The sequence below is a fragment of the Protopterus annectens genome, chromosome 9.part0, assembly GCF_019279795.1.
Source record: "Protopterus annectens isolate FY-2018-M chromosome 9.part0, PAN1.0, whole genome shotgun sequence".
In the NCBI taxonomy this organism is placed as follows: domain Eukaryota; kingdom Metazoa; phylum Chordata; order Ceratodontiformes; family Protopteridae; genus Protopterus; species Protopterus annectens.
Window position 1 is genome coordinate 1,417,791,614 of NC_056743.1, and position 15,201 is coordinate 1,417,806,814.

Consider the following 15,201-nt stretch of genomic DNA (forward strand, 5'->3'; position numbering starts at 1 on the left):
CTGAGACATTTCAGGCCCTAGATAGCCATCTATCTCCTAGCTCCCCTGGTCCTGACAGTAGCACCCCTAGAAAACTACTTGCGTCCAACTGCCAGCGAGTCGCCACTTCATTTCTCCGTACCTTGATTGAAACAGTGAAACCCACTACACGTTCTGCTGATCAACTCCCTGCCGAGTACCTATCAAAACCAGATGATGCTATTGCTTACCCCATCTCAAAGGTAATCAAAGGAACCATGTTAGAATCTAACTTTCCCACCATCTGGAAAATGTCATATGTAATCCCACTTCACAAAGGAGGCAGCTCTACTGAAGTCCCCAATTATAGGCCAATAGCTATACTCTCTCCACTTGCAAAGATTATGGAAACTTTTGTCATAGACAATTCATGCACCACCTAATCCAAACTCGCATTATGGCAGACACTCAGCATGGCTTACGTCTTCATCACAGCACTACATCAGGCCTCCTAGCCTTTACTAACACCATAAGCCATACTTGCAACAATAATTATATATCCGCAGCCCTCTTTTTGGATATTTCAAAGGCATACGATATGGTTGATCACCAACTTGTACTCCACACCCTGCAAAGACTGTCTAAATACTGGAGCCTTCCAATGGTTTCAATCCTACCTGCATGGTCGACAGCAGGCTGGCCTCTGGCAGAACAAACTCTCTAACCTTCTACCTAACACCCTCAGAGTACCACAAGGCTCTATACTAGGGCCCTTGCTGTTCTCCATCTTTATTAACGACCTTTATACTGTCATCCCAAAAGTCAGCTGTATCCAATATGCTGAAGACTCTAATCTGATCTGCTCAGCCACATCTCCAGTAGAGTTATGGTCAGCTACCCAGACCACCTTTAATACAATAGAAAACTGGCTTTCTGAACATCGTCTGATCCTAAATCCCAATCAAACTAAACTGCTGTTATTTCACCAATACGTAGGTCTACCACTTTCACCGTTACCATAACATCAACTGATGGCACAATAATCTCCCCTGACCCATCTCCAAAACTATTAGGTGTCATCATAGACAATAATCTCAAATGTGGCCTACATGTTAACCAGATTATCAAAGCCATCAATAGAAAACTAGGGTCACTCTACAGAATTAAAGCCTTCCTAGCCCCTCCAGCTAAAGGTGCCATAGCTCGCTCACACCTTGTTTCAACCCTTCTGTATGCATCCCCTCTACTCTCGAATATGAACAAGACTGTCCTTAACAAACACTCAATTTGCTACAACCACATTGCCAGGTTTGCCACTGGGCTGCCTTTTAGGACACATCATTGCATCAATCTAAATCAGCTTGGTTGGCTTGCAATACCCAGCCTAATACAGTATAACCAACTGATTATGGCTTATAAAATCCTCTATAATCCGGACAATACTCCTGCACTTCAAATATTATCACCCCCTATAACAATCCTAGACCGCTTCGATCCTCTAACAAAGTACTACTTCAGACTAGCAAGTTTAATAACACAGCCGGTGATTCTCTCTTTGCAAACCCTGTAAGTAGATCCTGGAACTCACTTCCACCTGATATTACCCTACTGTCCACCTTAGGTCAATTTAACAGTAGACTCAAACAACATTTGTCACTTAACTGGCTATGTCAATGTATCAAGCCTGGCTAACTCGAATGTGTAAAATCTGTGAACCACTTTACTGTGTAATTTTAATTTAATCCTGACTTGTGCTCAGGTCTAACATTAACCTGTGGAACATGTTTGACTTGCTTACTTATGTAATCTCTGTAAATAATCTCTTTGTAATATGTAATGCTAGTATTATGTAATGCTGTATCTGCTACCCTCGTAGCTTGTCTCCATGGGCCTCCCCTGGAAATGGACATGCATCCAGTCGGACTATCCCAGTCAACAAATGTAGGATAAATAAATAAATCAATAAAATATATTACAGTGACTACAATACCAGTCAGACATTGACACACACTGACAGCATGCTGAACACACTGGGGCATACTTGGGGACTCAGAATAGCAGCCTGCCTGGGCATCACACACCTCCGCAGCTGGCACACAGGCATATGTTCCGTCGGAACAGAGCACATGCCACACATGGCACGCACATCCCCTGTGCCACACACTCACAGCCTGTAGGGCTACACAACACACCTGCTACAGACGTGTCAGGTACCTGTCTTGTGTGCTGCACTGGGGTCCCGCTCAACAGGCTGTATCTGGTGAAGGTCACAGTGATATGCCTCAGGAGCACTATGGTCCACCACAGCACACATGCATACAGGTCAGTCAGAGGCATGGACAGATATGACTCACTCATTGACGATGCCAGTATGGCTGCCTGAGACATACCTCCCTGGACTACATGATAGGGAACATAGAATGGATCTCTCAGCATGTGGCACAGGCCAGTATGAGCCTGATGTTGGTTGCCAACATACCCTCACCAGGTATTCTACCACTATATGTGGGAAGGGTGTTGTATGTCTACATTATGCTCAGTCTCCACTGTCATTCATAGGGTATCCACTGGCTGTCAACATGTGCTTACATGCTAGGGAAGCCACAATGATGTGCAAGGGTCATCTTGCACGTGACACCCATGGCCTGATGTATAATGGCAAAGCTCCTTGGTACACACATACTGCCTTATGCTGCAGGACATGGTTTACATAGCGACCTCTGTGGGTATCACACAGGTTAGGACACTAACAGTGCTGCTACACAACAACAGCAGTGTACACCGGAAGATGCATGCACCAGACACTGCCCTCAGCACGGTGAACTGCAATGTCTGTGCAGTACCAGATTCATGATTCATGGCTCACAGGTGTTACCCATCACTGACAGGTTATGCCCCATACCATGCCTGTCGTCCCCTACACATGTAACACACATGGATAGGGGGGGTGGTATCCCAAGGTAACATAGATACACACACCTCCAGGTTGTTGGCACAGCACAAACCATCAGGGCCTACTCATGTGCAGCTGACAGTGTGTCTGACTGACATCTGGTTCATAGCCTGGCACACACAACCCTCCCATACACAGGAAGACCACCTATCCTCCATAACAACACTGGCAATATGACAGTCTAAAGAACTGTGTTTATATGGCCGGACTGCATCCAGCCAAACATTGTGTGTGAGCATTACTGTAGCTACAACACACTAGTTGAAGGGTTCACAGCATGTGGTCACTGAATTGCAGTGGAATGACATGTTACCACTACCACAACAGGTGGGAACATGCAGCACCTGTACATCGACTACATGTACACTATATGGCCCAGACCAGATGTGTATCCCCTGCTGTAGGACTTTCACCATAGACACCCACACTGTATAGGGACATACCATGTGCGGACCCTGCACAGTAAGACACAGTCATATTGGTATACATTGCAAATACCATTTATCCACTCGAAGCATGTGTCAGACATGGTAACTACTGCAGGTCACAGGTATTTATGTGTATGTGTCACACACATACATCATGTGTGCAATGCCATTGCTGGTTTAGGCAATGGCATGCATTGTTATGTACAAACACCCACACAAGGTCATACTGTGTGACACAACCACACGTGACAGTTGTGGGTTACCAAAACATACCTATCTGTACTCTGACAATGGTAATAGACACAGTAGCAGAGCACACTATTGGCATTACTAGCCAACTAGCCCTGTTTGGCTGTGCTGATAGTGTGGTGACATCCTCTGTGTTTACTGGGGGAGTATGCAGCATCTGGTGTATTGTAGTATTTACCAAATGGATCTGTGTGCTCACACTTGCATTTACACACACCCTACTACCCCCACACACATGCACATTTGCCATTTGCAGGATTCATTCCCCTACCTAAGTTATGACACGTGAGAGAGACGCATTAGCAAAGCGCACTATTCGGTTTACTAGATAGTTCCTCTTCTCTGGCTATACTTATAGGGTGCTGACAACATCAGTATTTTGAAAGGGTAATGTGCATCAGGTAGTGTGATCTCCTGATTGCCAAAACTAACATATTTTTCATACAGAAACGCACACACACAAACTCCCCACATCCAAACACACACACATGCCATTTACAGGTTTCAAACTCCTACCTAACTACATTATGATACTCGGGGGAAACGCATTAGCAGAGTGTGCTATTCACATTACTGGGAGGCTTCCCTTCTCCTGCTGTACTTATAGGGTGCTGACATCATCTTTGTTTAGAAAGGGGAGTGTTCCACACCATGTAACAAATGCAATTTTTGTTCCTATATTTTGCTAGATCCTGTTTTTATACACCCACTGGGACTTGGGAGCTATACATTACGTACGCATGGTGATTGCATGTCCACTGATGTGGTATATATGGCATCCTGTACAGGATGCCCAGCGTTCTACATTGGGAAGACCAATAGGTGCCTCAGGGACAGAATACGCGAACATGTTTACCACATTAGGAAAGGCAATATGCGTAATGCTTTAGCCAAACATGTACATGACAGAGGTGAAGGTCATTCCTTTAAGTTTAGAATACTAGAGAAGATTTCCAGAACTAGTAGAGGGGGCGATGTGGAAACCTATACAGAAGCCAGAGAAACGAACTGGATTATTAAGTTTAGATCAGACATGCCCCCAGGGCTCAATGGGAAAGTTCCCATACAACCTTTCCTTAAGATGAGGAGGTTGAAATACAAATAGATTTGTTATTTATTACATATTTTGTATATATGTATATGTTCTTATACATATGTATTTTTAGATAGGTTAGATAGTGGATTCTGTTCCAACACACCCCTTCCTTGGAATGAGGAGGTTGAAACATAAATAGATTTGTTACCTATTACACATGTCAGTACATGTTTGCATACATATACATTTTTTACATAGTAGATTTTGCACACATTTTTTCATATATATACTTTATAGGACGTGCTTGTTTTGATGTATTTTTGTTTTAACATATATTAGAAGTGTTGCACATGATTAGGTACATACTGTCCTATTTTACTCTATGTATTTTATAAACTCTTTCAATACATACATAGATGTGTTTTTATAGGTCTAGAAGTTCATTAGTATTGATTATTGACATCAGTGACACTGTAGCTTTAAGAGTTTTAAATGGATTTCCTGCTTTTTAGAGTATTTAAGCATTAAATTGTGATAAGGTACTTTGTTTTAAGGTCTGAAGAAGCTACTAAGCGAAAGTGCTAACCTGTCCTGCAATAAATTCGTTTTATATGACATTCCTGATCGTGTTGGTTTGGATTTTATGATTTTGGAGCTACTTGGTCTATGGGACTGCATATCTACATTATATACCCCTTCATTGTTTTGCTCCTGTGCTTTTTGTTTTACTACCTAACTATGTTATGACACTCGAGACGGACACATTAGCAGAGCGCGCTATTCGCATTACTTGGAGGCTTCCCTTCTCCTGCTGTACTTATAGGGTGCTGACATCATCTGTGTTTAGAAAGGGGAGTGTGCATCCTGTAGTGTGTTCTCCCAGTTGCCAAAAGGGACATTTCCCTCACACAAATTTGCACACACACAGTAACCCCCCTCATCTAAACACACACACTTGCCATTTGCAGGATTCAAACCACTACCTAACTATGTTATGACACTCGAGACGGACGCATTAGCAGAGCGCGCTATTCGCATTAGTGGGAGGCTTCTTTTCTCCTGCTGTACTTATAGGGTGCTGACATCATCTGTGTTTAGAAAGGGGAGTGTGCATCCTGTAGTGTGTTCTCCCAGTTGCCAAAAGGGACATTTCCCTCACACACACTAACCCCCCCTCATCCAAACACACACACTTGCCATTTACAGGATTCAAACCACTATCTAGCTATGTTATGACACTCGAGATGAACGCATTAGCAGAGCACGCTATTTGCATTACTGGGAGGCTTCCCTTCTCCTGCTGTACTTATAGGGTGCTGACATCATCAGTGGTAAGGGGAATGTGCATCCTGTAGTGTGTTTTCCCAGTTGCCAAAATGGACATTTCCCTCTCACAGCCTTTCACTCACACAAACCCCACTCACCCCCACACACACACACACACTGAGCATTTGCAGAATTCGAACCCCTACCTAACTATATTATGACACTTGAGAGAGACGCATTAGCAGAGCGCACTATCCGAATTACTGGGCATCTGTTCTGCACCTGTAGTATTTCTAGGGTGCTGACATCTTTATTTCCACAGAGGTATGTAGATGTAGTACTACCTGTCAGGTGGGGGATAGCATATATATGCATTTGCAGCCACCTACGTCAGGGTCAGATATGTACATCGCACTGGCAGGTTATGTTCTATACCATGAAACAACCCAAGCTGCTTGAACGACGTAAAATAACAAATATAGGGAAGACGGACAGACGGCTGAGAGATAGGGTATATGAGCATATTTATGCCATTACTAAAAACAAAGAAGAGAATGCACTAGCTAGACATTGTAGATCACATACAGGTCATTCATTTACATTTATGGCCATTGACAAAGTCTTAGAAAATGCCCTTAACTTGACAAATGAAAATCTATTGAGATTAGAACTTGAAAAGAAGGAGTTAAGCTGGCAACTCCGTTTAATGGCATGTAGAGCACCAGGGCTCAACGAAGTATGTTCGATTACTTGTATATTAAAACTTAAAAGTTTATTAAGGTGAGTGTATTTAAGTTACAACTGTTTGAAGTTTTCCAACCTTTTTAACTGTTAATCCTATTATAAAATTATAAAACTATTTGAACAACTAGCTAAGAATATGTACATTAGTTTAACTTACATAGAAACATAATATAATATTAAATTAAATTATCAACAATAAATATTAACAAGAATACCATTAAAAGAGGTGTAAAGTATAGAAACCACGACTTGTAAATACAGCATACCTAGTTTATGCATGTATTTTTATATGTGAGCATGTATGCACTTTATGTGTGGATATTTATTTATATATATAGATACGTAAATATTTTTATGTCCACGCTTACATTTACACATACATACATTTTTTAATTACATATATATATATTTTTTAAATATATTATTTAAATATATATTTTTACATAATTTTAAATAATTTTCATGTCATGATTTAATTTTTAGCGTATTTTAAATCTTTAGACCAAAAAATATAGATTTAGGTTAGTATGTGAAGTGGTGGTCTGGGTTGTAGCGAATTTCTTTGACTAAAAGAGAAACCGCTTGTTTTCAGTTTTACAATAAAAGCTCCCAGGACCCTGTTTAGAGTAGACTTAGATGTGTATTTATAAGTTCATGTGAATGAAGTCACACTAAAGGTACTATCACTGTCTTTATTGTAAATTCGTAAAAACAAGTAATACATATATACTTCTTAGCACCGACTGACTGTATTGTAACATAACATAACATCTGTTACTTGGTTGTTTAACTGGGTTAAAAAAAGATACTAAATTGACCTAATTGACTTAATGAATTAACGACGTATCAACTGCTTCACTATTTAAACACAGGCTGTTGGTAGCGCCAGTGTTTTGTCTGAGGAAGTTTGGACATTGGTCTGAACGAAAAACACTTTGCAGTGTTTTACGTTATTTGTTTGAAATAAAAGTTTGGTTTGCTGAATACATCTCGTGGATATTACTGGAGGAAACTTCATTTTCATGTGTTTGTGGCACCAACATTTCTTTTTGATGTTCTATACCATGCTTTGGGACCACAGGACCTGTAACACACAACACAACCAGTCCAGAACACCACACCCACATCCAGGACACACACTTAGCTTCCCTGGGAACAGTGCCAGGATATGCAGGTATTCACATACACCATTCCAGTTGTTAACATCAGGTACAGGCATATTGTGTGTGAGAACTACTCAGGCCTCTACCACTTTACCCTACAGCCACTACAATTTGTGGGTCCATGTGCTATGGCAGAACCACACACCACAGCCACATGGGTGAATACATATTGCACCTGTCCATCTGCAACATGGGTACTCACTGTTCCACACCAGAGGTAGACCACCATTGTTGATATCTGACCATACCCATCTTTCCCTGGACATCCATATCTCATCTCCACCCCCAGGCAAGGTTGTCACTGCACACAAACTGTGTTTAGCACAAGCAGACTCTACACTTGTGTAGACTGGGGTGGATGACTTCAGAGGACCCATGCTGGAGGACTATACTGGCCACTCAGCATAATCCTTGACAATTGCATCCTATGAGCATGTGTACAGTTTGCATTGGTCATGCTATCCCACATATACCCATGACTGCTCCACAACAAGACACCTGTCAGCTGTACACTGGCCATATATGCGCCGTTCAACAGACAGAGTGACCTATTACATTGCAGAGCTGTAGCCCACAGAGGGAGGACATCTGTGGACAGTTCCAGCATGGCACTTCATTCACACATACTCATTACAACACAGTGTTGACAGTGGAATCGTCCAGAGAATGCAGATAGGGCTCCCCTCAGTCTGTTATTGACGGACACCTACTGTCAGAGATCCTCAGCAACCCTCTCACAGCACACACCGACAACATGGCTGTGGCTTAGCACATTCAATCCCTGAGACCTCCACGGTGCCCCTGCTTGACAGAGGCACAGCTCACTAGCCTCACATGTTGCCTTCTGTGACCTACTTTACAGTGGCACGGAAGCCTACTATCCTGGGGATGCAGATGCCAAGCACACTCTGGCTGAGCTGTCATTCCCTGGGGCAAGAAGCCTAGTATTGACCTCTACACCCATATGTTCAATTGTTGGATGCACAATATTTGTTGTGCTGTTCTACTGTTTGCAGGTCTTTATTGCCATAGCATTCCCTGTTCCTATGACCAACTTGTGTATCTGTGGCAGATGTTTGCATATGACAGCGATCCACTATATCACTTATGTCTCTGTGGTCATTTACTGTGTGCACTGGGCTGATTGCTGTGTTGTGGTTGGTTCCAGAACTGACACGTACAAATACCAGATATGTGTGGCCAACTGCTACACGGAGATATGGCCTAAGTGTGTGAGCATGCCCAGTTCAGCCTTTCCATGGCATGTTGTCTGACATATGCCTCATTTATCAAAGTTTGCGAGCATGCCCAGTGTGAGCTTTCCATATGTTGCACTCTGAAGTCCACCACATATTTGGGTGTGTGTGACCTTCGACATTATCGCACGTTTATGATTGTGTGCTGGGTGTCATGTTGTGTACTAACTGGCCAACTGCTTTGTGTCTGCCACAACAGGGATTATACTGTGCCTGCAGGAATTGCATGGGATACTTTGCAGACAGTTCTCAGCATACTTTCATAATGACCTAACACTGTAGTACCGTATAGTGTACTGGTTCGGTACTTTCACTGTGGTGGACAGTATCCTGGGCTGTAGTCCTATCACTGCTTGACATCTTCATAGTGAGCACAACAGACTGTGTAGGGGCTAGTTGTGCACATATGACCATGTTGCAATATGTTCAGATATGGACTACCTACACCAGGCTCGTCCAACATTGCTAGTGTATTCCACAACATGGGTGGACATTGGCAAACACTAGCGATGTTCCGTAGGCCATTTCTGATGGTAGTCACAGGGTGTGTTTGTCCTTCGACACACATTGTAACTGGAGTTTGCCATTACATATATCATGGTTGGTATACTGTGCCTCTGTCTACCTCTGACATAACAGTGATACCCAGGGTAGCCTACCATCTCCCATACACTCATCAGGATGCCTCTTGAGGGGTGTCGATATGTGGCACTCTGGCTGACTTGTACCAGGAGTTTACTGAAGTGTGGGGGTGCCTTCTGTGTTATGGATCATTCTGTACAGCTTGTCCTATGTATGTCAGTGCTGGGGTTCAGGTCTCTCATGTGCATAGCTCACTGCCATTCAGATTGTACAAGGTGCAACATGTTCATTCATTCCAGGTTGGACATGGCTTCATATATCAGGCACAGCTTTCCTGTAGCTGGGAAGGATGGCGGTGTGTGGGGCTGCAGTTTGTTTACTCAGGCAACACATGGCATCTGTTCATGCTCTTTGCTACCCCTGGTGGGGTACTGTTGTGGACTTTACAGTTGATGGAGGTGTCTGCTGCGGTATATCCCACAGGGGCTATTGTAGTCAGTTGTGATGCTGATGGAGGATGGCTGCAGAGCCAGAGTGAGTTCCCCTTATCTACGTCTGCCAGCCTTCATGTTTGGGTGGGTATATGGTACATGTTTCTGCGAACACTACAGACACATGTTTGTCCAGTGCAGGATATTTATCACCTTTTGTACCCAGGTCTCACATTACATGTTAGGTACCTCATGGGTTAACACCTGTGTGGTAATTTGTGGGCACTTACTGTATATCCACGGTGGCTGTCTATACACAGTTCTGCGATTAGCTTGCTGACATGGCTATGGCTACAGTTGTCTGTTTGTAGGTGGCCCTTTTGTGGGTTGCTTGTGTCAGCTGGGGGTCGGATATGGTGGGCTGTTTGTACTCCTCTGCATAGATGCTCAGTCACAGTCCTTCCATGTTGGCCTATACCTATGGGACATGTAAACAGAAGGGGGGGGGGGGGGGCCAAGACCAGGCCTTGTGGGATGCCACTCATATCCGCTTTGTAGTCTGACATGGATGCGGCATGTCTGACCATGTCAGTTCTGTCCTTGGTCTGCTTTGCAACCCCTCTACTGACATAGGGGTGTATATTTAAGCTGGTGAACATATCCATACTGAACACGTACGGTATTGTCTAGAAGCATGTGCACGGTCCAGCTACGCTGTGTGGACCACATAGCCCTCATCAATGACCTTAATGACTGCTTCAAATGGGTCAGACATGTTTAGGGGCCGGTTCTGCAGTTACAACAGCCACAGTGTGTAGGGTCCAGTATCAGTAGGTCCACATTAGCCTTCTGTCTGCAGTACATACTGATCCTTTCCATAGCTGTGCAGAACAAGCTTGTCAGGATCCTGGGGTGTTAGTTTGGAGTATCCATTCAGGCAACACCTTTGTTGTGATGGACCACTGTTGTTGTACACTGCTCTTTGGGTACATATCCTGTGGTAAGGCTGACATTGGCCAGTAGTGTGATTTTGCATTCCATTACTCTTGGGGTCCATGTTGGCCTCAGCACAGGACAACATCACATACCTTTGCTGCTGTGTGTTCTGCTTTGCAGATGATGGCTGTTACCTCAGCATCTACAATGTCAGGGGACCATCTGCTGGGATAGGTATTTTGCACTCGGGGGGGGGGGGGTGTTTGCACTGCACCTGACAGGTTGTATGTTAGCGATATGTGTGTGTGTTTGGTATGTTGTTTATAATATCTGTGTGATTTGGAGCATATCTGTGGATGCCCAACATGGTTCCTACCATCAGTTGGGTATGCCTTGTGATTATCCATAGTGTCCTGTGCGTTTTGTATCTTCATAGGTTCATGGGTTCATAGTAGGCTAGACACCCTAGGCCATTAGTAAGCCTAGCTAGAGTGTGTGTGTCTTTCGCCACCCCTTGCTATGTTCAATTATGGCCATTTATGAGGTTCTTCACTGTGCCTCTGTCTGGTCGTGACACAGTGGGGACCCCAGTATACATGTGCGGTCATCCATCCACTTGGCAATATTCCTGTTGAGGGGTGTCAGTGAGGGGCTCTGCCTACCATGGATTGGGATCCTGTTTCTGGGTGTGGGGAGCCTATGGGTTATGTATCTGTCCCTCCAGCACATCTTATTTCATTATGTGTTGAGGTTGACATCTGTGACTCTCACAGCTCCAATGGCTTTGATTTCCTGTGGTGTAGCATGTCCATTACTCCTGTGTTGTACATGGCCTGGTACAACAGACATACAATGCCTCTGTGTAGGCAGTGTGTGACTGCAGTCAGCTGGGGTGTCTACAGCCAGGCAGCATATGACATATATTTCACACCCTTTATCCTGTTGGTGGGGTAACTATGAGGTCTTCCGAACCGCTGCAGGTGTCACATATGGTACATCCCATATGAGTCATTGTACTAGATTATGGGTCTGATAAGGGAGCAGTACAGTGGCACAGTGACCTCTGTTGATGTTGATGTGAATCCTTTCATGATACGGTGTCCAGTATCAACAGTCTTCATAGCCACATTGGCATTGTGGCTGTCACATGACAGATTAATGTCGACCTGTGTCCCTAGGTCCCTGATGACTCCTTGCATACATAATGGTTTGACACCTATGTGGTACTTTGTGTACCTTGTCTGGTATTTGGTGGGACATTCATACTGTCCAGTGTCTTTGGATGTCTGGGTGGGGTTCTTGTGTGTGAGAGTGTGGTCTGTCGCATGCTACAGACTGTACAGCAGTTTTGACTACAGTTATGTGCACATGGGTGGTGTCCGCTGCTTTGTGCATTGTCAGTTACCTGGCTATATGGGTGTCTGTGCTACATATGGATACTCCCCCTCCTTTGATGTCTTGGTGCAGGTGTTGGGGCCATAACACATGGTATGTGGTATAACCTAGTAGTGCTGGTGTGCTATTACTAGGCCTGCAGCAGGCTTCTGTCACTGGACAGGCATCAATGTTCTCCATAATGAGAAGTGCCTTAGGGGCATGCATATTGCAGTTTACACATCTGGCATTGGTCAGCATTACCCTTATGTTTCCTACCACTTATGTTTTCTAGGGTGGTGGGTAGTCTTTTTGGCCTTGCCTACATACGGCTCTATGGAGGCGGCATAGGCCTTATCCAGTATCCAGACGCACACGGGTAACAGCTGACAGCCATCCCTGTAACAGCAGCATGGCTTGTCATGCTTGACATCTCAAGCAGACACACATTACACCCTCTTGGACTGACAGCTGTAACTGTGCCAGCTGTTAAACATGAGCATTCTGTGTTTGCACTGTGGCATCATTCTTGGTGAGGGTTGGATGCTGCACACAGCCAGTGTCATCCCGCCCTGGGGTACATACTCGGAGGGACCATCCATGTCTCATTTGATGTTGACCAGGGAGGTACATCTCAGGTAATTCACACTGGCATGGACATTGAGTGCATCATATTTCTGCTTGCTTTGGGGTGACCTGCGTACTTGTGTTAAGTGGCATTTTGTGGCAACCTACAAGCAGCTTACTCTACCCTTTCCCTTGTTCATTCTGGTGAGTGGGACAGCTGTGTGTCTGCCTATACAGACACCTATTACGATTGTATCAGGCATGTTTTTTCTCCTTCGTGCCTGTGACTGTTTGGCACACCAGCTTTGCGTACTATTCGTTGCATGTGCTATGTTTGAAGGTTGTGGCTGCTTATGATCTACTTTGGAGGCTTCTGTTGGTGTTGTGTGTTTGTAATTGAGGCCTCCGGGAATATTTGTCTGTGTTTATGTGTTTGGTTTACAGTTGTGGTAGGTCTATGTGGGACTGGGTTTGTGGTGTATGTGGTTACCTTCTCCTCCTGACTAGTGTTGACAGTACTGAGTTGTTGGAGCTCAACCTCTGGTTTGGATACATGGATGCATCTATCACATATGTTTGTATTTATTGGGGGGTGTTGTGGTTGTCTGTGTACTTGGTACTGGTGTCACATTGCCTCTGGATTCATAGATTATACTTGTTGTGCTGGACTTAGTGGATTGTATGTGTGGACATATGTTGTTGCCATACTACTGGTCAGTGATTACTTCCCTTTTTATGTTTGCTCTATCATGTGGTAACTTCCTCATTCTCTTGCATGGTTTGGTAATGGCTGGAGGCCAGCATGCCAGATGCCTGCGTGTATGGCATTGTGTGTTGTTGTTATTTGTGATTGAATACTCCAAGCATTCCTGGCTGTGTTCATGGAATGCCTGTATAACATGTTCTGTGGTGTGTCCCATATTCTGCACTTGCACAGGGCCTTTTGTGGATTCAACATCAGTTTTGAGGGCTGCAACCTATACTTTACACATGTTTTCACTGTGGTATTCTGGCCAGGGACTGGGGTCAGGGTGTGTATATCCAGTGTGATTACTCTATGGTCTGGTCTTACCAGTGAGGGGTACACTTCTCATCTTGCCATCCAGTACACATGTTGCTGATTATCACATCCAGTATGCTTACCCCTCTTGTGGGAGTAGTACATTGTTCCTGGGCATTTTGGTTTATGGAATCTAGGTAATTTTCTCCTACTGTGTTGGTGCTAGTACAATGCTACCGGTGTATGTCTGGGTATTTTCAGTCGAGCAATATAATGTGGTTTGGGGGGGCTTGATATATTCATGTATTCTGACATAGGCCAGGTGCTGCTCCTGGTATTAGGACAGTGGTCTGCAGCAGGCTATATACTGCGAGGCAGTTTTAGCCATTGACATTTGACCATGGATATTCCATGCTGCTTCTTGTTGTGGTGCCAACATAGGGGTGTGGTTATCCTTGCCATTTCTTGCTAGTCACCCACCTTTTGTAGCTTGTTCCATGCTTTGCGGCTGTACAGCACAGTATGAGGTGTGACCTGGTAGTGTTAGGGTGCTGATGTGAGCCTTGCCCAGTTCTCTATTACAGGACTGGTATCTACATTCTCCTTACTGTGTGCGTTTACACTGCACACATCTTGCTGTTTATACATCTGTCATGGGGTAGTATTACATCTAGGTTCCTATCCCTTGTAGCACTTATGAGGTTGGATTTGTGTTTTGAGACTTACCTATTCAGGGCATGCTGTGGGTACTGACAGCCTTTGCCAGTATCCATGGGGCATGGCATGATAGGTGCACGCCACCCCTAGCAGGTGGTGCATCATGTCAAACTCCGCATATCTTCCCAGCCTGTAACACATTGGCTCCCCTTTGACTGACTGCATTACTTCAGCCAATTATTGTACTTGATCTTCTTGTCTTCATAGTGTGGCATCATGCTTGGTGAGGGTGAGATGTTAGGCAGGGTCTTCATGTTTGCATATACTAGATGGTGTTACATTGCTTAACACATGGCAATCATGCCTCAGGTGGTGCTGCAGGGCTGCCTCTGTCGGATGCACATACTACACTCCCTGTACATGTTTGAGAGCAGGTTGTGTCATGTTAGGCATCCCTGTTACTATATGAGTGAGTCAGAGAGGGGTATCATTCCCAGGGTTCCTACTAAGCCAGTGTATGTGCTATGCGTTGCCTCTTTGCCAAGGCCAGGGCATACTGGGCATGCCTCCTTCTGCCTACTGGGGCAGGCTCAGGTTGTTC